Source organism: Oncorhynchus masou, unplaced genomic scaffold (genome assembly GCF_036934945.1).
Source record: "Oncorhynchus masou masou isolate Uvic2021 unplaced genomic scaffold, UVic_Omas_1.1 unplaced_scaffold_1792, whole genome shotgun sequence".
In the NCBI taxonomy this organism is placed as follows: Eukaryota; Metazoa; Chordata; class Actinopteri; order Salmoniformes; family Salmonidae; genus Oncorhynchus; species Oncorhynchus masou.
Genome location: NW_027008117.1, coordinates 51,709 through 77,999, shown reverse-complemented (window position 1 = coordinate 77,999; position 26,291 = coordinate 51,709). Strand labels below are relative to the sequence as shown.

The 26,291-nt window shown below is 42.4% G+C and overlaps 1 pseudogene; it reads right to left on the bottom strand.

Moving 5' to 3' along the window:
• Positions 1-451: 451 nt before the first annotated feature.
• On the bottom strand, positions 452-24,412 carry LOC135532263 (NACHT, LRR and PYD domains-containing protein 3-like; annotated as a pseudogene).
• Positions 24,413-26,291: the final 1,879 nt, after the last annotated feature.

Sequence of the window (26,291 nt, the reverse complement as noted above, 5' to 3'; positions counted from 1 at the left end):
ATCTAATATTAGCAAGCTACCAGTATCTAATTTAGCTAGCTACCAGTATCTAATTTAGCTAGCTACCAGTATCTAATTTAGCTAGCTACCAGTATTTAATTTAGCTAGCTACCAGAATCTAATTTAGCTAGCTACCAATATCTAATTAGCTAGCTACCAGTATCTAATTAGCTATCTATCCTACCTATGGAGTTTTTAACATTATGCACAACACAAATGCTTCTAAAACATCTAAAACATCATAGCAAAGATACGTAGTGAAATTCAATCAGAATCTACCCTTTTAATCAGCTGCAAAGTCAAAATTGCCTATATCGTAAACATTTGTGATTTTTTGTAGTTTTTTTGTCTTTATGTAGGACCTGGTTGATCCCTTACCTTTCCTTTTCAGCTGGCATATCTAGAGGAAATTGCGAAGTCTGCCTCCAGGGAAAGATTAATGTCAAATGTCAACTTGCGATTGGGAGAAGCAATTTTTTATTATGAAAAGTACATTATATCCATGTAGAATTGTGTGTGTGTGTGTCCCCGGTGTGTGTGTGTGTCAGTCTGTGTATGTGTGTCTGTGTGTGTGTGCGTTCTCACAGGGTGCAGGATCACAGAAAGAGACAGACACAGAGTTACCATGGTTATTGTTTACAGGAATAAACTGGTCCAAACTGGTGTGTGTGTTACTCCATGCATTTAAATGTCATATTCTGATCAAACATAAAACACATGATTAGAGTGAAACACGATGTTTCACACAGTGACCACCTTGCACAGGGACACTGAGGAGTTAACATCATACCAAACCCTAAACCCTGGATAGAGGGGCTCAGTAAATGTGGTGTTGAATGTGTGCAGGTGGGTCAGTGTGTCAGAGGAGACAAAGTAGAAGGACAGAGTGCCGGCTGGCCAGTCCAGATACACTCCTGCTCTGTGGAAGCTGGAGGACAGGACGTCTATGACCCTGATATATGTTTCGTATAGGGTATCCTCATCGTGTAAGGCACAGTAACTCTTGTCAGAGCATTGCAGATTCCAGGACTTGTCATTGTATCCAAAGACAGAGTTATAACCGTTTCCTTTCCTGTTGATTCCTTTATATGTCACTCCTATATCAACCCCTCTCCCACTCCACTCTACCTCCCAGTAACAGCGCCCAGTCAGACCCTCTCTACACAACACCTGTTCCCAGTCCTCAAATCTCTCTGGGTGATCAGGATACGGCTGCTCCTCTCTCCTCCATGTCACCTTTCTGTTCTCCTCAGACAGAGAGAGGTTTCTGTTTACTGTGTTTGGGTCCAGTGTGAGATCACAGGCATCTGATGGATGAAACCAGACACAATATTAGAAATCATTATCATTCACATTGGAATGTTAATTCACTTTTCACAAATGAATTTAATGTAGATGTTTCTAGGTATCAACAGGAGAAGTTAAGGTAACTTGAGACTTGTTGAATGATCAACTGTTATACTGTATGGTAATATAAAACACACTTATTCCCATTAATTAATTACACACACACACACATTTCTAATGTAACACGATCACAAACACGCCACACACAGACACACACATTGTCAAAGCAATTATTTCTAAACTTTGTTGTCCCTGATTTCAGCTTCTATAGAACTACAACTTAAAATGTAATATGACCAAGTAATTAATGATGGTGGTCTTTGACTTAACTTGAATTAAGACTTATTCTTAGTCATATTCTTCACAGAAGTCAACACTCACATTTTCTAAGCCCAGGTTTCATTGTGTACTCTCCACCATGTTCCACACTGTAGCAGTAAGCAGAAGAACAGACAGTCATTGAGGGATACACGTGAACACACACACACACACACACACACACACACACACACACACACACACACACACACACACACACACACACACACACACACACACACACACACACACACACACACACACACACACACACACACACACACACACTATGATAAGAATGTTTGTCTTAACTAGACTGATAACTCAAACATGTCTGATATGAACATTGACATAAACCCTCTACATACTTGAGTTTCTCTAGTCTGCAGTGTGGATCCTCCAGTCCAGCAGAGAGCAGTCTGACTCCTGAGTCTCCTGGGTGATTGTAGCTCAGGTCCAGCTCTCTCAGGTGTGAGGGGTTTGACTTCAGAGCTGAGACCAGAGAAGCACAGCCTTCCTCTGTGACTAGACAGCGTGAAAGCCTGCAAAGAGTACAATCATATTAAAATCACACTGCTATTCTTTAGTGGTGAAAATAGTGGCAGTATATTTTTCAACATATTCAGATATGTCAGTGTCCTGAAACCTGCCATATCTATTAATAAATTAATGCATCATTATCAGAAATTATAGGGAGAAAAATATAAAGCACAAATATTTGAGTAGACTGATCAGACCAGTATAAAAGGTATCAGATTTAGATTGTATTTAGTATGCAGTCCCATATCTGTTTTGACAGTGAAGCTAACATTTTAATATGCCTCTATTTTCAAGCATTTTAGATCAAATGTTTCATTCTGCCAAACTTACCCCCGTAAAACTGACCATCCTACCGATCCTCTACTTCGGTGATGTCATCTATAAAAAAGCTTCCACCACTATATACTCTACTCAACAAACTGGATGTAGTCTATCACAGTGCCATCCGTTTTGTCACCAAAGCCCCATATACTACCCACCACTGCGACCTGTACGCTCTCGTTGGCTGGCCTCGCTTCATACTCATCACCAAACTCTCTGGCTCCAGGTCATCTACAAGTCTCTGGTAGGTAAATTCCCCCTTATCTCAGCTCACTGGTCACCATAGCAGCACTCACTCATAGCACGCGCTCCAGCAGGTATATCTTGGTCATCTTTCCTTCCAGTTCTCTGCTGCCAATGACTGGAACGAACTGCAAACATCTCTGAAGCTGTCGACTCTTACCTCCCTCACTAGCTTTAACCTCTTGGAACTCCCCATCCCGGATCCGGATCGTGACTAAAGCCTCAGGCTCATTAGCATAACGCAACGTTAACGATTTCTGAAAATCGCAAATAAAATGAAAATAATGCGTCTGCTCTCAAGCTTAGCCTTTTCTTAACAACACTGTCATCTCAGATTTTCAAAATATGCTTTTGAACCTTAGAAATTGACTAATTTGTGTGAGAGTATGCAAAGCTAGCATAGCATTTTGAGTAGCATTTAGCACGCAACATTTTCACAAAAACCAGATAACCAAATAAATAAAATCATTTACCTTTGAAGAGCTTCTGATGTTTTCAATGAGGAGACTCTCAGTTACATACCAAATGCGCAGTTTTTCCTGAAAGCGTCTGTGTGTAGGAGAAATCGTTCCGTTTTCTACATTGCGTCTGGCTACCGAAACGAACCGAAAATTCAGTCACCTACAACGTAAAACTTTTTCCGAATTAACTACATAATATCGACCGAAACATGGCAAACGTTGTTTGGAATCAATCCTCAAGGTGTTTTTTCACATATCTCTTCATTGATATGCAGTTCGTGGAAGCTTGCTTTCCTCTCTGTATCCCATGGAAAAATACTGGCAGCTGGCTTTTGCGCACCAATTTCGCGCAGGACACCGGGCGGACACCTGGTAAATGTGGTCTCTTATGGTCAATCTTCCAATGATCTGCCTACAAATACGTCACAATGCTGCAGACACCTTGGGGAAACGACAGAAAGGGCAGGCTCATTCCTCTCGCATTCACAGCCATATAAGGAGACAATGGAAAACAGAGCCTCAAAATCCTGCTCATTTCCTGGATGCCGTCTCATCTTGGTTTTGCCTGAAGCTCACGTTCTAGGGCACGCACAGAAAATATCTTGGTAGTTCTGGACACGTCAGAGTGTTTTCTTTCGAAAGCTATCAATTATATGCATAGTCGACATCTTTTCGTGACAAAATATCTTGTTTAAAACGGAACGTTTTTCATCCAAAATGAAATAGCGCCCCCAGAGCATCAATTAAGCACCAGCTGTCAGAGCAGCTCACAGATCACTGCACCTGTACATAGCCCATCTGTAAACAGCCCACCTCCTCATCCCCATACTGTATTTATTTATTTATCTTGCTCCTTTGCACCCCAGTATCTCTACTTGCACATTCATCTTCTGCACATCTACCATCCCAGTGTTTAATTGCTATATTGTAATGACTTCGCCACCATGGCCTATTCATTTCCGTAACTTACCTCATTTGCACTCACTGTATATAGACTTTTAGTTTTCTTTTGTTCTACTGTATTATTGACTATGTTTTGTTTATTCCATGTGTAACTCTGTGTTGTTGTATGTGTTGAACTGCTATGCTTTATCTTGGCCATGTCGCAGATGCAATGAGAGCTTGTTCTAGCCTACCTGGTTCAATAAAGGTGGAATAAATCAAATGAAAATGTCACCTTTTTTTTCACCGTTGAGAAATGAAGCACTTCATGTGTCTAGTCCCCCCATTTGAAGAAGTCATACGTATTCTGACCAATTAACTTAAAGTGTATTCAAGTAGTAAAAAGTTTAGTATTTGGTTCCAAACTATTTGAAGTATTGCAGTGTGTGTGTGTGTGTGTGTGTGTGTGTTTTGTGTCTGTCGAGTGTGTGTGTGTGTGTGTGTGTCCAGTGTGTGTGTCCAGTGTGTGTGCGTTTGTGGTTGTGTCTTGTGAGTGTGTGTGTCCAGTGTGTGTGAGTGTCCAGTGTGTGTGTGTGTCCAGTGTTTGTCCAGTCTGTGTGTGTGTCCAATGTGTGTGTGTGTGTCCAATGTCCATTGCGTGTCCAGTTTGTATCCAGTTTGTATCCAGTGTGTGTCCATTGTTTGTGTGTTTAGTGTGTGTGTGTGTGTCCAGTGTGTGTGTGATTGTGTGTCCAGGGTGTGTGTGTCCAGTGTGTGTGTGTGTGTGTGTGTGTGTGTGTGTGTGTGTGTGTGTGTGTGTGTTTGCGTGTGTCCAGTTTTTTTGTATGTGTCTCGTGTGTGTGTGCAGTGTGTGTGTGTGTGTCCAGTGTGTGTGTGTCCAGTGTGTATGTTTCCAGTGTTTTGTGTTTGTGTGTCCTGTGTGTGTTTCTGTGTCCTCTGTGTGTGTGGTTTTTTCAATGTGTTTATGTGTCTAGTGTATGTGTGTGTGTGTGTGTGTTCAGTACGTGTGTGTGTGTGTGTGTCCAGGGCGTGAGTGTGTGTCTGTGTCCAGCGCGTGAGTGTGTGTGGGTGTGTGTCCAGTATGTGTGTCCAGTGTGTGTGTGTCCAGTGTGTTTCTAGTGTGTGTGTGTGTGTCCAGTGTTTGTGTGTGTGTGTGTGTCCACTGTGTGTGTGTGTTTTCAGTGTGTTTTTGTGTCTAGTGTGTGTATGTGTCTGGTGTGTGTATGTGTCTGGTGTGTGTATGTGTCCAGTGTGTGTGTGTCCAGTGTGTTTGTGCGTGTACAGTGTGTGTACAGTGTGTGTGTGTTTTGTGTCTGGGGTATGTGAGTTTGTCCAGTGCGTGAGTGTGTGTGTGTGTGTCCAGTGTGTGTGTGTGTGTGTGTGTGTCCAGTGTTTTTGTGTGTGTCCAGTGTGTGTACCCAGTGTGTGTGTATCCAGTGTGTGTGTTTATGTCCAGTGTGTGTGCGTGTGTATACCCAGCGGACACTCTCTCTCTCTCTCTCTCTCTCACACACACACACACACACACACACACACACACACACACACACACACACACACACACACACACACACACACACACACACACACACACACACACACACACACACAGGACACTCACAAATACACACACTGGACACTAACAAAGGTCCAATTGAGTTACAGAGGTGACAGTATATAATGTCACCTTTTATTTGAGTGTCGTTTCATACATATCTGTTTCACCCTTTGGAAATGTATTTAATGCCCTTTACGTATTTAGTCCCCCCAGTTGAAGAAGTCATCAGTATTCTGACCAATCTAATTATATTAAAATAGTCAAAAGATTTGTATTTAGTTCCATGTTCCTTGCACACAATGAATACATCAAGCTTGATTTGGTTGTGTTTTTGGGTTATGTTTTGCACAATAGTAATTGTTACTATTATTAAATTAATCCTGATGATGCCATGATTAAGAAAGATCATGAATGAATCATGAATAACAATTAGTGAGATAGTTACAGTGAACAACAAAACATGCCAAACTCTCACCATTAACATCAAATTAAAGGTGACCTTCTTTACCTGAAACATGCAATCTCAAATCCAAAATGCTGGAGCATAGCTCCAAATTCAAAACTGGAAGCTTCACTGTCCAAACACATATGATGTGGACTATGTGCCTGGTAAACACATGTGGATCTGGTGAACAGTTCTCACTTGTTGAGAAACAACAAGAATACTGACCTCAGAGTCTCCAGTTTACAGTGGGGATTCCCCAGTCCAGTAGAGAGCAGCTTCACTCCTGAATCCTTCAGGTCATTGTTACTCAGGTCCAGCTCTCTCAGGAGTGAGGGGTTTGACCTCAGAGCTGAGACCAGAGAAGCACAGCCTTCCTCTGTGACTCCACAGCCTGACAGTCTGACAGAGAGATCATCATGATTTCACAAACACACTGTTCATTTAACACCAGCAGTGTAGAAGGACAATGGTAGATGCATTTGGTTTATTCTCTCAAACAACATATAGATTCATCTTCCGTCTCCTAGAATATTGTTATACTAATGTCATATTGGTCATATTGTGGTCATATTGTTATACAAATATGAACAGCAATGCACTCATTCAATGTGTTATTCAGTAATACATTTTTTCTCTAAACTGAATAGTTCTTCCAGACCATTAGCACTTAAATGTATTTGATGTACTCACAGAGCAGCTCTGGAGGCTTTGACCACTGGCAGCAGCCTCAGAAGACCTTCCTCTGATCTGGAGTATTTCTTCAGGTCAAACACATCCAGCTCCTTTTCTGAAGTCAGCAACACAAAGACCAGAGCTGACCACTGTGCAGGTGAGAGTTTGGCTTCTGACAGACTTCCTGATCTCAGGTAGCTTTGGATCTCCTCCACTAGAGAACGGTCATTCAGTTCATTCAGACAGTGGAACAGATTGATGCACCTCTCTGGAGAGGGATTCTCCCTGATCTTCTCCTTGATGTACTTGACTGTTTCTTCGTGGCTCTGTGAGCTGCTTCTTGTCTTTGTCAGTAGACCTCGTAAGTGCTTCTGATTGGACTCCAGTGAGAGGCCCAGAAGGAAGCGGAGGAAAAGGTCCAGGTTTCCTGTCTCACTTTGTAAGGCTTTATCAACAGCACTCTTGTAGACAGTAGCTTTACTCTTGTGTCTGATCAACAAAGAAAAGTTCCTAGACGTTGATTGAGGATTCGCCATTAAATCTTCATTATTGTTGATGAATGAGAGGAACACATATACAGCAGCCAGAAACTCCTGAATGCTCAGATGCACGAAGCAGTACACCTTGTCCTGGTACAGACCACGTTCCTCTTTCAAGATCTGTGTGCACAATCCTGAGTACACTGAGGCTTCCTTGACATCAATGCCAGCCTCTTTCAGGTCTCCTTCATAGAAAATCAGATTGCCCTTCACAAGCTGTTGAAAAGCCAGTTTTCCCAGTGACAGAATGCTCTCTTTACTGAGGGGAGGACCTGTCACTTCTTTCCCAAGATACTTTTCATTCTTCTGTTTGGTATGAAACACCACAAGGTGTGTGTACATCTCAGTCAGAGTCTTTGGCACCTCTTCTCTCTTATGTTTCAGTATGTGTTCAAGGACTGTTGCAGAAATCCAACAAAAGACTGGAATGTGGCACATGATGTGGAGGCTCCTTGATGTCTTTATGTGTGAGATGATTCTGCTGGCCAGGTCCTCATCACTGAATCTCTTCCTGAAGTACTCCTCCTTCTGTGGGTCATTGAACCCTCGTATCTCTGTCACCTGGTCAACACACCCTGAAGGGATCTGATTGGCTGCTGCAGGTCGTGCAGTTATCCAGAGGAGAGCAGAGGGAAGGAGATTTCCTTGATGAGATTTGTCAGCAGAACATCCACTGAGGTTGACTTGGTGACGTCACAACAGATCTTGTTCTTCTGGAAGTCTAGGGGCAGTCGGCACTCATCCAGACCATCAAAGATGAACAGAACTTTGTACTTGTCGTAGTTGGAGATTCTTGATTTTCTGGTTTCTATTGAGAAATGATTTAGAAGTTCAATCAAAGTGTGTTCTTCCCATTTCATCAAATTCAGCTCCCGAAAAGGGAATGAAAATACAAATTGGACATCCTGATTTGCTTTTCCTTCAGTCCAGTCCAGAATGAACTTCTGCACAGAGACTGTTTTTCCAATGCCAGCGACTCCCTTTGTCAGCACAGTTCTGATAGGTTTGTCTTGTCCAGTTAAGGGTTTGAAGATATCGTTACATTTGATTGCAGTCTCTGGTCTTGCTTGTTTCCTGGTTGTTGTCTCAATCTGTCTCAGCTCATGTTCATTATTGACCTCTCCTGTTCCACCCTCTGTGATGTAGAGCTCTGTGTAGATCTTATTGAGAAGTGTTGGGTTTCCTTGTTTAGCGATCCCCTCAAATACACATTGAAACTTCTTCTTTAGATTAGATTTGAGTTCACGTTGGCAAATCACCGCAAGCTCATCTGAATGAAGAAATAACACAGAGGATATTAATATTATGTATGTTTTATTGCCTACAGTATTGTAGGAATGTGGTATACAGTTCTACATTAATGTATTCTCTTAACCACCTGTGTATCTCTCTCTCTCTCTCTCTCTCTCTCTCTCTCTGTCTGTCTCTGTCTCTCTATGTCTCTCCCTTCTCTGTCTCTGTCTCTGTCTGTCTCTGCCTCTGTCTCTCTTTCTCTGTCTCTGTGTGTCTCTGTCTCTCTCTGTCTCTCTCTTCTCTGTCTCTCTCTGTCTCTCTCTTCTCTGTCTCTGTGTGTCTCTGTCTCTCTCTGTTTCTCTCTTTCTCTGTCTCGGTCTCTCCCTTCTCTGTCTCGGACTCTCTTCTCTGTCTCCGACTCTCTCTTCTCTGTCTCGGTCTCTCTCTTCTCTGTCTCGGTCTCTCTCTTCTCTGTCTCGGTCTCTCTCTTCTCTGTCTCTGTCTCTCTCTTCTCTGTCTCTCTCTTCTCTGTCTCTGTCTCTCTCTTCTCTGTCTCTCTCTTCTCTGTCTCTCTCTTCTCTGTCTCTCTCTCTCTGTCTCTCTCTTCTCTGTCTCGGCCTCTCTCTTCTCTGTCTCGGTCTCTCTCTTCTCTGTCTCGGTCTCTCTCTTCTCGGTCTCTCTCTTCTCGGCCTCTCTTCTCTGTCTCGGTCTCTCTCTTCTGTCTCTCTCTCTTCTCTGTCTCGGCCTCTCTCTTCTCTGTCTCGGTCTCTCTCTTCTCGGTCTCTCTCTTCTCGGTCTCTCTTCTCTGTCTTGGTCTCTCTTCTCTGTCTCTGTCTCTCTCTTCTCTGTCTTTCTTCTCTGTCTCTGTCTGTCTCTGTCTTCTCTGTCTCTCTCTCTTCTGTCTTGGTCTGTCTCTCTCTTCTCTGTCTCGGTCTCTCTCTTCTGTCTCTCTCCTCTCTGTCTCTCTCTTCTCTGTCTCTCTCTTCTCTGTCTCTCTCTTCTCTGTCTCGGTCTCTCTTCTCTGTCTCGGTCTCTCTCTTCTCTGTCTCGGTCTCTCTTTCTCGGTCTCTCTCTTCTCGGCCTCTCTCTCTCTGTCTCGGTCTCTCTCTTCTCTCTGTCTCTCTCTTCTCTGTCTCGGCCTCTCTCTTCTCTGTCTCGGTCTCTCTCTTCTCGGTCTCGGTCTCTCTCTTCTCGGTCTCTCTCTTCTCGGTCTCTCTCTTCTCTGTCTCTGTCTCTCTCTTCTCTGTCTGTCTTCTCTGTCTCTGTCTGTCTCTGTCTTCTCTGTCTCTGTCTCTCTCTCTTCTCTGTCTTGGTCTGTCTCTCTCTTCTCTGTCTCGGTCTCTCTCTTCTCTGTCTCTCTCCTCTCTGTCTCTCTCTTCTCTGTCTCTCTTTCTCTGTCTCTCTTTCTCTGTCTCGGTCTCTCTCTTCTCTGTCTCGGTCTCTCTCTTCTCTGTCTCGGTCTCTCTTCTCTGTCTCTCTTCTCTGTCTCTCTTCTCTGTCTCTCTTCTCTGTCTCTCTTCTCTGTCTCTCTTTCTCTGTCTCTCTCTTCTCTGTCTCTCTCTTCTCTGGCTCTCTCTTCTCTGTCTCGGTCTCTCTCTTCTCTGTCTCGGGCTCTCTCTCTTCTCTGTCTCTGTCTCTCTCTTCTCTGTCTCTCTCTTCTCTGTCTCTGTCTCTCTTTCTCTGTCTCTCTCTTCTCTGTCTCTGTCTCTCTCTTCTCTGTCTCTCTCTTCTCTGTCTCTCTCTTCTCTGTCTCTCTCTTCTCTGTCTCTCTCTTCTCTGTCTCGGCCTCTTCTTCTGTCTCGGTCTCTCTCTTCTCTGTCTCGGTCTCTCTCTTCTCGGTCTCTCTTCTCGGCCTCTCTCTTCTCTGTCTCGGTCTCTCTCTTCTCTGTCTCTCTCTTCTCTGTCTCTCTCTTCTCTGTCTCGGCCTCTCTTCTCTGTCTCGGTCTCTCTCTTCGGGTCTCTCTCTTCTCGGTCTCTCTCTTCTCTGTCTTGGTCTCTCTCTTCTCTGTCTCTGTCTCTCTCTTCTCTGTCTGTCTTCTCTGTCTCTGTCTGTCTCTGTCTTCTCTGTCTCTGTCTCTCTCTCTTCTCTGTCTTGGTCTGTCTCTCTCTTCTCTGTCTCGGTCTCTCTCTTCTCTGTCTCTCTCCTCTCTGTCTCTCTCTCTCTGTCTCTCTCTTCTCTGTCTCTCTCTTCTCTGTCTCGGTCTCTCTCTTCTCTGTCTCGGTCTCTCTTCTCTGTCTCGGTCTCTCTCTTCTCGGTCTCTCTCTTCTCGGCCTCTCTTCTCTGTCTCGGTCTCTCTCTTCTCTGTCTCTCTCTTCTCTGTCTCTCTTCTCTGTCTCGGCCTCTCTCTTCTCTGTCTCGGTCTCTCTCTTCTCGGTCTCGGTCTCTCTCTCTCGGTCTCTCTCTTCTCGGTCTCTCTCTTCTCTGTCTCTGTCTCTCTCTTCTCTGTCTGTCTTCTCTGTCTCTGTCTGTCTCTGTCTTCTCTGTCTCTGTCTCTCTCTTCTCTCTGTCTTGGTCTGTCTCTCTCTTCTCTGTCTCGGTCTCTCTCTTCTGTCTCTCTCCTCTCTGTCTCTCTTTCTCTGTCTCTCTCTTCTCTGTCTCTCTCTTCTCTGTCTCGTCTCTTTCTCTCTCTCGGTCTCTGTCTCGGTCTCTCTTCTCTGTCTCGGTCTCTCTCTTCTCTGTCTCGGTCTCTCTCTTCTCTGTCTCTCTTCTCTGTCTCTCTTCTCTGTCTCTCTTCTCTGTCTCTCTTCTCTGTCTCTCTCTTCTCTGTCTCTCTTCTTGTCTCTGTCTCTTCTCTGGCTCTCTTCTCTGTCTCGTCTCTCTCTTCTCTGTCTCTGTCTCTCTCTTCTCTGTCTCTCTCTTCTCTGTCTCTCTCTTCTCTGTCTCTCTCTTCTCGGTCTCTGTCTCTCTTCTCGGTCTCGGTCTCTCTTCTGTCTCGGTTTCTCTCTTCTCTGTCTCGGTTCTCTCTCTTCTCTGTCTCTCTCTTCTCTCTGTCTCTCACTTCTCTGTCTCTCACTTCTCTGTCTCGGTCTCTCTCTTTTCTGTCTCTCTCTTCTCTCTGTCTCTCTCTCTCTGTCTCTCTCTCTCTCTCTTCTCTCTGTCTCGGTTTCTCTCTTCTCTGTCTCTCTCTGTCTCTTCTCTGTCTCTCTCTCTGTCTCTCTTTCTCTGTCGCTGTCTCTGTCTCTCTCTTCTCTGTCACTGTCTGTCTCTCTTCTCTGTCACTGTCTGTCTCTCTCTTCTCTGTCTCTGTCTGTCTCTCTCTTCTCTGTCTCTGTCTGTCTCTCTATTCAATTCAATTCAATTCAAGGGGCTTTATTGGCATGGGAAACATGTGTTAACATTGCCAAAGCAAGTAAGGTAAACAATACAAATTAACAGTAGACATCACACATACAGAAGTTTCAAAACAATAAAGACATTACAAATGTCATATTATATATATATATATATACAGTGTTTTTACAAGGTACAAATGGTAAAGGACACAAGATAAAATAAATAAGCATAGATATGGGTTGTATTTACAATGGTGTTTGTTCCTCACTGGTTGCCCTTTTCTCGTGGGCAACAGGTCACAAATCTTGCTGCTCTGATGGCACACTGTGGAATTTCACCCAGTAGATATGGGAGTTTTTCAAAATTGGATTTGTTTTCGAATTCTTTGTGGATCTGTGTAATCTGAGGGAAATATGTCTCTCTAATATGGTCATACATTGGGCAGGAGGTTAGGAAGTGCAGCTCAGTTTCCACCTCATTTTGTGGGCAGTGAGCATATAGCCTGTCTTCTCTTGAGAGCCATGTCTGCCTACGGCGGCCTTTCTCAATAGCAAGGCTATGCTCGCTGAGTCTGTACATAGTCAAAGCTTTCCTTAATTTTGGGTCAGTCACAGTGGTCAGGTATCCTGCCGCTGTGTACTCTCTGTGTAGGGCCAAATAGCATTCTAGTTTGCTCTGTTTTTTTGTTAATTCTTTCCAATGTGTCAAGTAATTATCTTTTTGTTTTCTCATGATTTGGTTGGGTCTAATTGTGCTGCTGTCATGGGGCTCTGTAGGGTGTGTTTGTGAACAGAGCCCCAGGACCAGCTTGCTTAGGGACTCTTCTACAGGTTCATCTCTCTGTAGGTGATGGCTTTGTTGTGGAAGGTTTGGGAATCGCTTCCTTTTAGGTGGTTATAGAATTTAACAGCTCTTTTCTGGATTTTGATCATTAGTGGGTATCGGCCTAATTCTGCTCTGCATGCATTATTTGGTGTTCTACGTTGTACACTGAGGATATTTTTGCAGAATTCTGCGTGCAGAGTCTCAATTTGGTGTTTGTCCCATTTTGTAAAGTCTTGGTTGGTGAGCGGACCCCAGACCTCACAACCATAAAGGGCAATGGGCTCTATGACTGATTCAAGTATTTTTAGCCAAATCCTAATTGGTATGTTGAAATTTATGTTCCTTTTGATGGCATAGAATGCCCTTCTTGCCTTGTCTCTCAGATCGTTCACAGCTTTGTGGAAGTTACCTGTGGCGCTGATGTTTAGGCCAAGGTATGTATAGTTTTTTGTGTGCTCTAGGGCAACAGTGTCGAGATGGAATTTGTATTTGTGGTCCTGGTGACTGGACCTTTTTGGAACACCATTATTTTGGTCTTACTGAGATTTACTGTCAGGGCCCAGGTCTGACAGAATCTGTGCATAAGATCTAGGTGCTGCTGTAGGCCCTCCTTGGTTGGTGACAGAAGCACCAGATCATCAGCAAACAGCAGACATTTGACTTCAGATTCTTGTCTCTGTCGGTCTCTCTCCTATCTCTCTCTGTCTCTCTTTCTTTCCCTCTGTCTCTCTCTCTCTTCATGTGTCTCTATCTCTGTCTAAATTAATCAACACAACACATCCCTGCTGCTACTTGATGAGTTCACTGGGTGTTGTGTTAAGGCTTCTACAATGTCATTGTGTTACACGCTACTTTAGCTGTACTTTAGTTTCCACTTTTAAATGTTTGTTATAAAACAGCATTCAACATGAGGCAGACAGCTCTTACTTTTCTCCAGTGTGTCAGCAAGCTCCTTCTGGTTCATTTTCCTCAGGATGTGCAGTGTGATCTTCAGAGCCCCCTCTCTGGCACTGCTCTCCTGCTTCTCATCTTCAGCGTCCACCACTTCCTGCTTCTGACTCTCAAAGCCTTGTGGGAGTTCTGGACTCAGAATCCTCTTGAACATCTTCAGCTCGTTCTTCACAAATGTGATAATATTTTCTTCAAGCAACTGAAATAGGTTAAGTAAATAAGTTAAGCAAGATAAATGCTTTCTCATTAACACACAAATGAATGATTGGCAGATCAACTTTACTGAGGTAAACAAAAACAAATGTACATAACAGGACCACATACACTGAATATAGGGGCCAGGTCTGTTTGATGACTCTGGGAAGACTGACCACTGAGAATCTCTGACTCTGATCTCTCCTGTTGGTTTCTGTGGACAAAACATGAGGACACACACACACACACACACACACACACACACACACACACACACACACACACACACACACACACACACACACACACACACACACACACAGGTCATGTTTTGTTTGTTTAATATTGTTTTAGGACTATGAAAATTGAAAAAGGATTATCCTGTGGATTATGAAAACACCAAAAATAAATGGGAACATGGGAGGAGAAATGGGAGAGGAGAAATGACTAGAGACAGTGTTGTTGAACTCAGAGACAGTGTTGTTGAACTCACAGACCATGAACCATGAGTTCTTCTTACCTTTGTTCAATAGAAAAGTCTCCCTCTCTGAAGTTTCTAGGTGGATCCATAGACTGGTCACTCTTCATGGACAGACAGCTGGGTACAGGGAGGCTGGTCTCTCCTGCTTGATTGGGCTTCAACACAACAGAGACCAACATTACATCTCTCGTCTACTCTGAGCTCAGATAGGGAAACATGAGAAAAGTTTAATTTCAAAATGCTATATCCACTTTCAGAAATGTTGGTAAATTAGCTTTTATTGTTTGTTTTTTAACGATCAAAATATAGCATGGTTCAATGACAGACGTGTTTGTTTAAATTCTATCATCTGATGGTTTCATTTCAGAGACAAATAATCCTGTTTTTGTATGCAAAATACTATGTATCTGCCTCACTCTCAGAGAAATCAGTAGTACTGCCAGGTTTTACACAGTAATAATATATATCTGCCTCACTCTCAGAGAAATCAGTAGTACTGCCAGGTTTTACACAGTAATAATATATATCTGCCTCACTCTCAGAGAAATCAGTAGTACTGCCAGGTTTTACACAGTAATAATATATATCTGCCTCACTCTCAGAGAAATCAGTAGTACTGCCAGGTTTTACACAGTAATAATATATATCTGCCTCACTCTCAGAGAAATCAGTAGTACTGCCAGGTTTTACACAGTAATAATATATATCTGCCTCACTCTCAGAGAAATCAGTAGTACTGCCAGGTTTTACACAGTAATAATATATATCTGCCTCACTCTCAGAGAAATCAGTAGTACTGCCAGGTTTTACACAGTAATAATATATATCTGCCTCACTCTCAGAGAAATCAGTAGTACTGCTAGGTTTTACACAGTAATAATATATATCTGCCTCAGTCTCAGAACTACATTTTTCATAAAGAACTGTATAAATGATACACTTGTGAAATCAATATATATATATATATAAATATTTTCAAGAAATTATTATGAGATCTGTTTGTAAACATTTACATTTCACACTTTAGTCATTCAGCAGATGTTCTTATCCAGGGCCTGGTTTCCCAAAATCATCTTTAGGCTAAGTTCATTGTTCAAACCTTCGTAGGACCATCATTAAATCTCAGAGCTTGAAAGAGAGCGACCCTCCTCTACTTATTTTACTGGTTTGTTACTCTCTGACTCGCCCAGTTAGAGGAGTATAAAGCAGTCAAAACACACTGTTCAGGGAGAGTTGAGGATGGTTTATGGTTCCCCCTAGACTCTCAGGCTCCAGTCATGGGGGTGGAGAGTGGAGAGTGCAGTTTGGGGTTGTGAGGTGCTGATAACAATCACCCACAGGGCATTTGTAACAGAGCTGTTTCCCAAACCATCGTTATTAATGATGCTGTTGAAAACCCTCATAATCTAACGCCTGCCTCAGACCACTCGTAGAACAGCTCAGTGAGTCGTTAGATGCTTTTTTGCCCTTCCGTCACTTTACACACAGAAGATCTCCGTTAAACATTGGGGCGGCAGGGTAGCCTTGTGATTAGAGCGTTGGACTAGTAACCAAAAGGTTGCAAGTTCAAATCCCCGAGCTGACAAGGTACAAATCTGTCGTTCTGCCCCTGAACAAGGCAGTTAACCCACTGTTCCTAGGCTGGCGTTGAAAATAAGAATTTGTTCTTAACTGACTTGCTGAGTTAAATTTAAAATAGAATCACATGGTTTATCTGCCTGTCAGATATCTTCAGAACAATGCTGCCAATGTCTTTGCATTTGATACAAACAAGTTTAAAAATATGCTTAAAATACAAACTGAGAACACTGCATTAAACAGTAGGTAGCTATAAGCCTATTTCAAACCTATAGATCATGTAGGGCATGGGGAGAAACTCTCTTCAGCTGGTGAAGAGAAAGGGTGTGACAGAATTCAGGTTGGGCATCAGGGTGAGGGCAACTGTGGTCATTATCTCCATCTATTGGTCAAATACAGTAATGGAACCTGAACAAGGGTTATGGTTCATATTTCAACTGCAGTAGATATAATTGATTTAAAACCATTACTATAGAATAAACAACAGGTCTAACACAACTGGTTTGGACAATAGTGAGCTAGTGAATGTTTTTCATCAATGAACAAGATGTACAAATGCCTCCAATAGCCAAACTATGCCCCTTCACAAAACACACTACAGTCCTTCTGTAGGTTAAGACCTCTGGGGACTAAACATACTACAGTCCTTCTGTAGGTTAAGACCTGAGGGGACTAAACATACTACAGTCCTTCTGTAGGTTAAGACCTCTGGGAACTAAACACACTACAGTCCTTCTGTAGGTTAAGACCTCTGGGGACTAAACACACTATAGTCCCTCTGTAGGTTAAGACCTCTGGGGACTAAACATACTACAGTCCTTCTGTAGGTTAAGACCTGAGGGGACTAAACATACTACAGTCCTTCTGTAGGTTAAGACCTCTGGGGACTAAACATACTACAGTCCTTCTGTAGGTTAAGACCTGAGGGGACTAAACATACTACAGTCCTTCTGTAGGTTAAGACCTCTGGGGACTAAACATACTACAGTCCTTCTGCAGGTTAAGACCTCTGGGGACTAAACATACTACAGTCCTTCTGTAGGTTAAGACCTCTGGGGACTAAACATACTACAGTCCTTCTGCAGGTTAAGACCTCTGGGGACTAAACATACTATAGTCCTTCTGCAGGTTAAGACCTCTGGGAACTAAAGTATCTGTGTTACGGATACAGTTATCCTGTGTGTGTGTTCTTTCTCTCCTTCTCCCCTCTCAGGTGAAAATCATCACTCCCCAATCAGTCAACAATCAATCATCAATCAGAAGACACACCTCCTCCTATTTCCTGACCTATCACAGTTCCTTCCCCATGGTTTAAAAACCCCATCATTTGTTTGTTCTGGAGCACAGCTCAGCTCAATCTCTCTGTAAATGTCATGTCTGTAGGTCTCTGTGTTTCACTCTCGCTTTGTGTCTTAACCTCTCTTTTGTTTAAGCACCTCATAGCACTTTGTCATCACCTGTGAGTATTGTTTTTGGTTATGGTGTTTTTGTTGCTGGTGGGAAACGGGGGAAACCAAGACAAGTCGCCCATGGGCATACACTACCCGTAGGTGAACTTTGTTAAATACACTAGTTAGAACTGGGCGGACCACCCACTGTATTTTTGGTTAATTAGTTAGCTGTTTTTAAAGTAGGCTAGTCTAGCTTAGGGGTGTTTTTGAATACTTATTGTTTCTTTCCTTGGGTCCAGCTCAGCCCCTTTCCTGCTCCCCCCATTACCGTGTGTTTATAAATAAACCTAGAGTTTGACGGTAGATTTCTGTTGTCGTGGTTATTTCGTTCACACTTTTACTTTGTCACAATAATAATTTGCATGAGTTATGTTACGAGTCTCATTACCATCCCCCCTAGACTGTCGGGCCAAAAGGGATTCGTAACATAAGTGGAGCCTCGTCCGGGATCTGTCATAACTGACACCCATGCCGCTCATGTAGATTGTTGTAGTGGTATAGTTCAGTGTTGAGCGTCATAGCTGAAGTAGCATTAGTGTGTAAATGACTACTTTTGATTTGAAATCTTTTTTTGGATAACCCTTCGTGGGAGGTTTTTGACAAATGTCGTAGAGTTGATTTAATGACCTTGGCTGACCATTATTCAGTATCGATTCCGCAGAGTTTAGTTAAGGCGGAGGTGAAACGGATAGTATTAAATGTATTGTTGGAAGAGCAGGTGCTTGTGTTACCGCTGCCTGAGCCTACTACCCCTGTAGCGGATGTTGCTGCTCCTGTAAGCCCATTGGTGTCTGATAATGAGGGAGAGGCTAAAACACCAGCCACATTGTCCCATTTTGATCCACTCTCCCACTGTCAAATGGTGATGCCAGGATGGATGTCCGTTTAGCACAGTTCCAAATGGAGGTGGAAGAGAGCCCAAATTAGGCGAGAGACTCTCCAGTTGGAGATGTGTAAAATTGAGGCAGGCAGAGAACAAAGGCAGTTGGAGTTCAAAATGCACCAGATGGAACTTGAGGCAGAGACAGCAAGGCTAGCCTCCGGTCCTACTGTGCCTGTTTGTGAGCCGTCCTCACCTGCTGTGTCCTCAAACACGTTTGACATTAGTAGGCAGATTGCCTTAGTACCTTTGTTCAGAGAGTCAGAGGTTGACTCCTATTTTTGTGTATTTGAGCGTATAGCCGTAGCATTGAAATGGCCTGAAGAGGTTTGGTGCCTATTACTTCAATGTAAATTAACTGGTAAAGCCCAAGCGGTTTTGTCAGTGCTACCTCTGGAGGACAGTTTGAATTATGAAGTGGTCAAAGCTACTGTTCTTCGTGCCTATGAGCTTGTGCCTGAGGCATACCGACAGAGATTTAGGTCTCATAGAAAGTCTTCTAGTAAGACTTATGTGGAATTTGCTAGAGACAAGGGAAATCTGTTTGATAAATGGCATGCTGCTAGTAAGGTAACTGATTTCAACTCTCTCCGGGAGTTAATCTTGTTGGAAGAGTTTAAAAAATTGCTTACCCGAACGCATTGTAGTTTACCTAAACGAACAGAAAGTATCCTCCCTGGCAGAAGCGTTTGTGTTGACGCACAAGAGTGTGTTTTCGGCTCAAACTGAGAGTAGAGCCACTGAGTTTCCTACCTTTAGTCCTAGTCGGCCAGCAGTAGTATGTCAAGCACGCCAGAAGAATGAGCGTCCATGTTTCTATTGTCATAAAGTAGGACATATGATTAATGATTGCTTCCTGCTTAAACGCAAACAAGGGATGCCTCTTCGTGCCAAGCCACCAACAGGTGTTGCTCTGATTCGTACGGTTGTGAGGTCTGCAACAAAACAGGTGCCTCCGGGTAACTGTAGTTTGAAAGTCTCAGTCCCCGACCGCAGTTATGAACCATTCATTTTCGAGGGTTTGTGTCCCTAACGAATGACGGCGCCTCAACGACCGGTTAAAATTCTTAGATACTGGTGCAGCGCAGTCGTTTATATTGTCTGATGTGTTGCCCTTGTCTGACGATACATAGTGTGGTTCCAGTGTGTTAGTGCAGGGTATTGAAATGGGTTTTGTCCCAGTGCCATTGCACTTTGTGAAAGTACACTCTGAGTTAATCAGTGGAATATTCAGAGGGGGGCTACGCCCTATGTTGCCAGTGAAAGGTGTGACCTTTATAATGGGTAACGATATTGCCGGAGGAAATGTAGTAACCGTATTGGAAGTATTGGATAAAAAGTGACCACTCTCTCTCGAATGAGCTGGCACAGAGTTATCCACATGTGTTCCCGCTTGTGCTGTCACTCGTGCTCAGGCACGACAAGAGGGTGATGAGAGAGATTTGTCGAACACTGTTCTGTTCAAAGAGGTTGATCAAGAGGATGGATTGTGTGATACCTCTGAGAAGCATGGACAGGTGCGCCCTGTTGATGCCAAGGTCTTGGCTATAACTGCATTCCCTGCACCTACCACCAGACGAGAGCTACGCCGCTTTTTAGGGATGGTTGGCTACTACCGTAGCTTCTGTAAAAATTTCTCTGCGGTAGTTGCTCCATTAACCGATTTGCTTAGTCCGGCTAGATCATTTGTGTGGTCCCCTGATTGTAAGAGCGCTTTGAATCAGCGAAAGCACTCTTATGTAGTGCTTTCCCCAATCAATCATCAATCAGAAGACACACCTCCTCCTATTTCCTGACCTATCACAGTTCCTTCCCCATGGTTTAAAAACCCCATCATTTGTTTGTTCTGGAGCACAGCTCAGCTCAATCTCTCTGTAAATGTCATGTCTGTAGGTCTCTGTGTTTCACTCTCGCTTTGTGTCTTAACCTCTTTTGTTTAAGCACCTCATAACTTTTTTCAACATTCTGTTAAAAATCGCGCAACATTTCAACGTCCTGCTACTCATGGCAGGAATATAGTATATGCATATGATTAGTATGTGTGCATAGAAAACACTCTGAAGTTTCTAGAACTGGTTCAATGGTGTCTGTGACTATAACAGAACATGTTCCGTTGTCAAAATCGCAAGAAAAACTGGTCACTAAATCGAAGAAGAAAAAATCAATCCGCCAGTGTTTGTATTGTCTATGGCTTTCCATAAATGATGGAACTGTGTTTGCAATTCCTACAGATTCCACACGATGTCGCCAGTGTTGTGATTTCCAGGCCCATTTATTCTTGGTCGAATCACTGAATACCACATCCGGTCTTCAGATGTGCACCCAAAAAAGATGTCGACTAGAATTTGCACTTCGTTTTCTAAACTTCTAGTTATTGAATGCAGATCGCTCCGTGATCAATTTGATCGTTTAACGTTTACTAATACCTAAACTTGGATTACAGAAGTAGGTTGAAGTGTTTTGTCAAAGTTTATAGGCAACTTTTTTTTAAATTACGTTGCGTTGGGAAACGTGCATTTTTCCATGGATTTCACGGTGTTCATAAATGGACAATTTGGGTATATATGGACCGATTTAATTAAAAAGACCCAATTGTGATGTTTATGGGACATATAGGAGTGCCAACAAAGAATCTCGTCAAAGGTAATGAATGTTTTATATTTTATTTCTGCGTTTTGGGTAGCGCCGGCTACGCAACCAGCTTCACCTGGAAAGCTTTTCAAATAGTCTAAAACTAAAAGCAGCACTTGTTGGCTGCTTTTAGTTCACTCTGTGGTCCAACTCATCCCAAACCATCTCAATTTGGTTGAGGTCGGGTGATTGTGGAGGCCAGGTCATCTGATGCAGCACTCCAACACCCTCCTTTTTGGTCAAATAGCCCTTACACAGCCTGGAGGTGTGTTGGGTCATTGTCCTGTTGAAAAACACACGGCGGTTGGAACCAAAAACCTAATACTTGGACTCATCAGACCAAAGGACAGATTTCCACGGTCTAATATCCATTGCTCGTGTTTGTGTGCCCAAGCAAGTCACTTCTTCTTATTGGTGTCCATTAGTAGTGGTTTCTTTGCAGCAACTCGACCATGAAGGCCTGATTCACGTAGTCTCCTCTGAACAGTTGATGTTGAGATGCGTCTGTTACTTGAACTCTGTGAAGCATTTATTTGGGCTGCAATCTGAGGCTGGTAACTATAATGAACTTATCCTCTGCAGCAGAGGTAACTCTGGGTCTTGCTTTCCTGTGGCGGTCCTCATGAGAGCCAGTTTCATCAAGGCGCTTGATGGTTGTTGCGACAGCACTTGATGAAATGTTCAATAGCCTAGTTAATCATTAGATGACTTTTAACACAGTATCTATGTTTTTCTCAGTCTGGCAGATACCCAGAACTACCATTCCTCCATGCAGATCTCTAGAGCAGGGATGTTTTGGGGCTGTTGCTGGGCAACACTGACTTTCAACTCCCTCCAAAGGATTTTCTATGGGGTTGAGATCTGGAGACTGGCTAGGCCACTCCAGGACCTTGAAATGCTTCTTTCAAAGCCACTCCTTCATTGCCCGGGCGGTGTGTTTGGGATAATTGTCATGTTGAAAGACCCAGCCACGTTTCATCTTCAATGCCCTTGCTGATGGAAGGAGGTTTTCACTCAAAATCTCACGATACATGGCCCCATTCTTTCCTTTACACGGATCAGTCGTCCTGGTCCCTTTGCAGAAAAACAGCCCCAAAGCATGATGTTTCCACCCCCATGCTTCACAGTAGGTATGGTGTTCTTTGGATGCAACTCAGCATTCTTTGTCCTCCAAACACGACGAGTTGAGTTTTAACCAAAAAAGTTATATTTTGGTTTCATCTGACCATATGACATTCTCCCAATCTTCTTCTGGATCATCCAAATGCTCTTTCGCAAACTTCAGACGGGCCTGGACATGTACTGGCTTAAGCAGGGGGACACGTCTGGCACTGCAGGATTTGAGTCCCTGGCGGCGTAGTGTGTTGCTGGTGCTAGGCTTTGTTACTTTGGTCCCAGCTCTCTGCAGGTCATTCACTAGGTCCCCCCGTGTGGTTCTGAGATTTTTTGCTCAGCATTCTTGTGATCATTTTGACCCCACAGGGTGAGATCTTGCGTGGAGCCCCAGATCGAGGGAGATTATCAGTGGTCTTGTATGTCTTCCATTTCCTAATAATTGCTCCCACAGTTGATTTATTCAAACGAAGCTGCTTACCTATTGCAGATTACGTCTTCCCAGCCTGGTGCATGTCTACAATTTTGTTTCTGTTGTCCTTTGACAGCTCTTTGGTCTTGGCCATAGTGTAGTTTGGAGTGTGACTGTTTGAGGTTGTGGACAGGTGTCTTTTATACTGATAACAAGTTCAAACAGGTGCCATTAATACAGGTAACGAGTGAAGGACAGAGGAGCCTCTTAAAGTTGTTACAGGTCTGTGAGAGCCAGAAATCTTGCTTGTTTGTAGGTGACCAAATACTCATTTTCCACCATAATTTGCAAATAAATTCATAAAAATTAGATTTTTTTTTCTCATTTTGTCTGTCATAGTTGAAGTGTACCTATGATGAAAATTACAGGCCTCTCTCATCTTTTTAAGTGGGAGAACTTGCACAATTTGTGGCTGACTAAATACTTTCTTGCCCCACTGTAGATGTGTGTGTGTGTGTGTGTGTGTGTATGCTGGCAAAGGTGTGTGTACTGGTGAGACAACCACATATAACACTCAAATGTACAGGATACAAACATTTAATTCCAGCTATATAGCGTTTGCAAAACAAAAATTCATACACAAAGCTATGATTTAAATTCTTAGAACATTAAAATCTTACAGACACATGAAGGTTCTCATAAGAAATTATTTCTGACAAGAAATGACAAATGTGAAATATGTTTTTGAAATAAACTCTTTATGTTATTAAACAACATTGTCATCTCACCTCTTAGCCTTTGTGACATGTTCCCCAGAGAGATTCATTTTAGAGGCAAGGACCCCCTCTTCTTTCTCCCCAGAGAAACTCATTTCACAGCACTGACCCCTAAACAGAGATCCAACATGTTGGTTGTGGTTAACACAGTGTCAGGCATATGTGTATAGGTGGCAGGGAAGTCAGGCGCAGGAGAGTCAAACGGAGTGTAAAATGGAGTCTTTTAATAAAGTCCACGTAACATGCTCCTTCACACTAAAATGTACATACATAAACAAACATGGGTACGAGGACCCGACGCGCACCTATACAACATAAAACTACACTGACAATAAAACAAAGACATGAGGGGAAACAGAGGGTTAAATACACAACAGGTAATGAATGGGATTGAAAACAGGTGTGTGGGAAGACAAGACAAAACCAATGGAAAATGAAAAAATGGATCAATGATGGCTAGAAGACCGTGACGTGAACGCGAGCACCGCCCGAACAAGGAGAGGCAACGACTTCGGCAGAAGTCGTGACAGACAGTGACAAATAATTATTGATGTTAAATGATTCTCTTTTATTCATTATCTCTTAGAAATAAAACATTTACTTACAGACACATCCAAACAGTCAGGTGATTTAATGCATCACATGAACATGTAGTCGTGACTGATATGTTTCACCTCTTCTACATGTAGAGAAACTATTGATAATAGTATCTCACTTTCTCTATTAATACTTTCACTCATTCTAGTGTGTTGCTTTGTTCAACAGGTATGCTATTATTATGCTATTACTAAATAATTTAATTCATAATAACAATGTTAAGAAAAGTATGTTCAGTGGTTTCATACCAAATTACACAAGAAACAGGAAATCATGGACATTTTGAAAACAACAAATGTTCTGATATTCTGTCAGATGATTTAGAACTATGATACATTTACATTTTTACAAATGGTAAAATAACGATATACGAATCCTGTAATACGAGATGTTTTTTTTATTTTTTGTCTAAGCCTAGTTAGAGCCATTTTGTACAATTGAACTGTCACGTACATGTCCCAGGTGAAATGGACTGTTAGATTTGACTATTTTAACTGTCATTCTCTATACTAAGGCAATATCATACACTTAATGTCCCTACACACTTTACAATAATCTCTGGGAAGATTCTTACCTTGTAGCCTGAATTCACAACCAGAACATGTCAAGTTATTGAGATATTTTCCGTTGTGCTGAGAGAGCACCTTCCTGATGTCAAGTGTCTCTGTATCTATGTTCTATGTACAGTTGATCTTTGGATGCAATAATATCTGGTCAAAGTCTAGTGACACAACACCATACAATAGCATACACATAACAGTAGTTTAACCTTTGGCCTGGAAAGGCTATGGCATATTATAACATGTAGAATCATTATGATGATCCAGGTTCATACTATAACATGTAGAATCATTATGATGATCCAGGTTCATACTATAACATGTAGAATCATTATGATGATCCAGGTTCATACTATAACATGAAGAATCATTATGATGATCCAGGTTCATACTATAACATGTAGAATCATTATGATGGATCCAGGTTCGTACTATAACATGTAGAATCATTATGATGATCCAGGTTCATACTATAACATGTAGAATCATTATGATGATCCAGGTTCATACTATAACATGTAGAATCATTATGATAGATCCAGGTTCATACTATAACATGTAGAATCATTATGATGATCCAGGTTCATATTATAACATGTAGAATCATTATGATGATCCAGGTTCATACTATAACATGTAGAATCATTATGATGGATCCAGGTTCATACTATAACATGTAGAATCATTATGATGATCCAGGTTCATACTATAACATGTAGAATCATTATGATGATCCAGGTTCATACTATAACATGTAGAATCATTATGATGATCCAGGTTCATACTATAACATGTAGAATCATTATGATGATCCAGGTTCATATTATAACATGTAGAATCATTATGATGATCCAGGTTCATACAATAACATGTAGAATCATTATGATGATCCAGGTTCATACTATAACATGAAGAATCATTATGATGATCCAGGTTCATACTATAACATGTAGAATCATTATGATGGATCCAGGTTCGTACTATAACATGTAGAATCATTATGATGATCCAGGTTCATACTATAACATGTAGAATGATTATGATGGATCCAGGTTCAACATATCTCCAACTTTGAAGTATACAGTGGGGTCACAAATTATTGACACCCTTGACACCCTCAAACCAACTATTAGTGTCCTGATTCAGATCTGTTCAAACCAAATTTTAGTGTCCTGATTCAGATCTGTTCAAACCAACTCTTAGTGTCCTGATTCAGATCTGTTCAAACCAACTCTTAGTGTCCTGATTCAGATCTGTTCAAACCAACTCTTAGTTTCCTGATTCAGATTTGTTTAAACGAACTCTTAGTATCCTGATTCAGATCTGTTTAAACCAACTCTTAGTGTCCTGATTCAGATCTGTTTAAACTAACTCTTAGTTTCCTGATTCAGATCTGTCTAAACCAACTCTTAGTGAACTTAGCTTCAGATCTGTTCAACTCCTCTGACTGTCATTGTCATGCCATGTATATCTAAAGGAGTTCTCTAAAGCACACACAGATCTGGGACCAGACTAATGTATCTGTGGGTGTCCAGTTAGACCGTCTGGTTTCTGGTCTGTGGTCAGCAGTGGTGGCTGGTGGCATGGAGGACAGGCTCATAATAATGTCTGGAATAACAATTTCACTCACTTCATTCCTGCCTTTATTATGAGTCGTTCATCCTCCCCTTACCAGCCTCCTCTGGTGGTCAGTGGGCACAGCATGGTTGGGGTCAATAGTGACCATGTTGTCTGTTGTAAGAGGCTTCCACACCCAAGACCAAGTGATATCATCGGCAGGCGACCACCAGATACAGTTTTCCCAGGGTCCAGGCTTTGGGCTGCCAGGCCAGGCAATATATCTCAGGATATTTTAGCATAACTGTTCTCACACAAGTGGCTCTAACAATGTTTGTATGAGTTGATTTAGAACAGCCTGCCTGAGTGTGTTTGTAAACATATAAAACAACAATTACTATCCCTTAGCATTAGTTATGCTCTGTTCATA